Consider the following 4,258-nt stretch of genomic DNA (forward strand, 5'->3'; position numbering starts at 1 on the left):
ATGAAATTAATTTTGAAACCAGGGAAAAATTAATTCTAAATAATTTAATTAAATTATTAATATTAATTATATTATTATTATCAATTAATTAATATATTAATTAATAATAATTATATTAATTATATTAATTATTATTATTAATTAATTATATTAATTATATTATTATTATTAATATATTAATTATATTAATTAATATTAATTATATTAATTATATTATTATTAATTATAATATTATTAATACTAATTATATTAATAATATTAAAAGTAATACACCCTATCCTATTCTCCTTATAGAAGCAGGTCTTTCTTCTATTGAGAGCCTAGCTATGCTCAGGTTTCTGATGTACAAGCACAAGCTCAATAACATAGACAATCATAGACTTCCTAAGCTAGCTTTAAATTCCAGCCAAAATCACCTAAGATTTAACCAAGGATGGCATAAGGACACAAGGGCCTGGTTAAACTATTGGGAGATCAATGAGAATGATGCTTTGCAAAACATAAATAACATTAAAGATATTGTTATTTCTAAGTTCAAAGAAAAATTGTGGTGTGAGAAAGATTTAGCGTCTAAAAGAAAATTAAGTTATTATAAGAAGGTCATCAACCCCACCCTTGAAGATCAAAAGTATCTCTCTATTCTAACTAGCTCAAAAAAGAAAATTAATATAACAAAGATTAGAACGAATTCTCATGAGCTCCATAGCGAAACTGGCCGCTGGGTAGTTCCTAAAACGCCATGGATGGAAAGGATCTGCCATATTTGTGAGAATGAGAGCATCGAGGATGAAAACCACTTCCTCTTAGAGTGCCCTGCATACAACCACATTAGATCTCAATTTCAAAACCTTTGTTACAATACTGACCTTCCTAGCCTTTTACAATGCCAAAATTATAGTGAACTCGGGAGGCTTCTCTCCAAGCTTTTTGAGCATAGGAATAAAATCTTAAATCAAAATAAATAATTTGTCTTTTTAGGTCCGATAGATCATTATTCGGTCTCAGCGGACGTTAAACATCATCATCATCATTAATAATATTAATTATATTATTAATATTAATCTGTTTTAGTATATAATATTAATTCTAATATGAAATTAATTTTAAACCTAGGGAAATATTTAATTCTAATATGAAATTGATTTTAACCTAGGGAATATTAAATTATTAATATTAATTATATTATTAATATATTATTAATATTAATTATATTAATTATATTATTAATATATTAATTAATATTAATAAAATATTAATTAATTAAAGATGATATCGACAAGCAGCAGCTTAAAGGAGTTTATAAAATAGAGTGTTCCTGTGGAAAATGCCACATTGATGAAACATGTCGCTCCCTCCAGACAAGACTTAAGGAACATGGCGCGGATATTAAGAACGAAAGATCTCGTACTTCAGCCCTGGCAGAGCACTCCTTAAAAACTAAACACCATATCTGTCTGGAAAGCGCATCAATTATCGCTAGGGAAGAGCAACATCAGAGACGAAAGATCAGAGAAGCGCTTGAAATTATCAAACATCCTCATAATCTAAACAGAGATAATGGCGTGGAGATTAGCGGGAGCTGGCTTCCCTTGATCAAGGAAATAAAAATCGCAAGCGCATCCCCTGGTAAAGGCCTCAGCAGGTAAGTTATCCCTCTCCTTTCTTGTGTCTTCAGTCTTTGTTTTCATTTAGATCTAGGTATAGAATTTCGGTTAAATTCTAGAATATATTAACCCTAGATATTAAATTAATTTCCTACTAGTATTAATATTCCCTAGGTTAAAATCAATTTCATATTAGAATTAATATTTCCCTAGGTATAATATTAATCTCATATTAGAATTAATATTATATATTAAAACAAATTAATATTAATAATATAATTAATATTAATAATAATATAATTAATATATTGAGGAATAATAATATAATTAATAATAATAATATAATTAATATAATTAAATAATTAATAATAATAATAATAATTAATATAATTAATAAAATTAATTTTATTAATATTAATTAATAAATTAATAATAATATAATTAATATAATTAATTAATACTAATAATATATTAATAATATAATTAATATAATTAATATTAATAATTTAATATTCCCTAGGTTAAAATCAATTTCATATTAGAATTAAATATTTCCCTGGGTTTAAAATTAATTTCATATTAGAATTAATATTATATACTACAACAAATTAATATTAATAATATAATTAATATAATTAGTATTAATAATATTATAATTAATAATAATATAATTAATATAATTAATATTAATTAATATAATTAATATATTAATAATAATAATATAATTAATATAATTAATATTAATAATATATTAATAATAATATAATTAATATATTTAGGAATAATAATATAATTGATAATAATAATATAATTAATATAATTAATTAATAATAATAATTAATATACTTATTATTAATTAATATATTAATAATAATATAATTAATATAATTAATATAATTATTATTAATTAATATATTAATAATAATATAATTAATATAATTAATATTAATAATATAATTAATATAATTAATATTAATAATTTAATTAAATTATTTAGAATTAATTTTTCCCTAGTTTCAAAATTAATTTCATATTAGTATTAATATTCCCTAGGTTAAAAATCAATTTCATATTAAAATTAATATTTCCCTGGGTATAAAAATAATTTCTTGTTAGAATTAATAATATTATATATTAAAACAAATTAATTTTTAAAAACATATTAATATTATATATTAAAACAAATTAATTTTTAAAAACAAATTAAGATTATATATATAATATTAATAAAACAAATTAATATATTTATAAAAATTTTTAAAAATACAGATTAATATTAAATTATATAAAAATAAAAATTAATTAAAATAAAAAATTATTATTTCAGCCGACAGTTTGTTATTCCAAATGTTTTATCCTCATCACTATTTATTATTATTTCTCCGTTTCTCTTCTGTCATCATCATTCTCTTATCCTGAAGATGGATCCCATTTGGGATTTGAAACGTTGGTACAAAAATGTTAAAACTGTGGATTCTCCGGTCAATGATTCAAAAGATTCAAGCCACAGATTTGATCCCTCTAGGCTCTTTAGATTCGTGGTCAAGATGGATCTATACTGGTATAAAATAAAGTTATGAAATGATCATAGAGTAAGGAAGTGATCGATGAAACAAAGCTTTATTTCAAAACTAACTTAACCATTGGGGAAATTTCACGAGTCTTATGTGAAGGCAATTCTGGGATCAAAACAGGTCAGTAAAATATTTATTTGATTTGAATCATTTTCAACTTTTGGGTTTTGAACACAATTTCAATTTGTGAGAAAACAAGATAATGGTCACTGCCATACAATATGATTATAAACAACCTATTTATAATTTATATTGTTTTTATTGTAGAAATCTACAAATTTTTTCAACAACAATTCTAACTTTTATTGAACAAATAATTTATCACTATAGGGCACCTCATGCTTTGATTCAAATGGTCCCATTTTGGAATATTTCCGTCCTCTTGAATTTGTTCCTGGAGAAGAATAAATAAGGTTTTATAATATTGAATTTAAGCAACTAATTCAAATAATTTTCAACGTTAGGGTATTACATTTCAGTCAGGTTTTGAGATGTGTTTCTTCTGAGAGATTCTATTTTTCCTCATTTGCATTCTGGATCTACATTTTCCTCTTAAATTTTTCTACAGTACAGTGCATACTCCATATGGACCAAATAGAGCTACATTTCACCAATTATTTCTAGCCTTTTAATTTTAACCATTGATGAAATTGCATAAACCGATCTCATAATTCTTAGTTTATTACTCATTATTTACTGGAATCTTAGAAGGGAGAATTCAAATAAGGCCATTGTATGGGGTGCCAGTAAAATTCAAATATAGAAATGATGGGTAGTAGAGAGGCATTTGTCATTTCAATTCTTTTGGTAATAATTGTTTTCGTTAAACTTTGGGTTGGTTTGGTTTAAGAGTGTTAGTGTATTGAATTTAATTTTATTGTAAAATTTTGAAATATTTTGAAAAATAAATTTATTATTTACGTCATTACTACCCAACAAATTTGAGAATATTTTCAAAATATATAATTGAAATCATGAGAATGTGCATTGAACAACCAGACCAAGCTTTATATTGGTTACATTTAAAAAAAGAATTGAATTGAAGAATTCAAAGAGTCCCAAGAGATTGACCCATGGGTT

This window comes from Pinus tabuliformis, chromosome X (genome assembly GCF_031772625.1).
Source record: "Pinus tabuliformis cultivar Carrire ecotype Pingquan chromosome X, CPIR1, whole genome shotgun sequence".
Classification (NCBI taxonomy): domain Eukaryota; kingdom Viridiplantae; phylum Streptophyta; class Pinopsida; order Pinales; family Pinaceae; genus Pinus; species Pinus tabuliformis.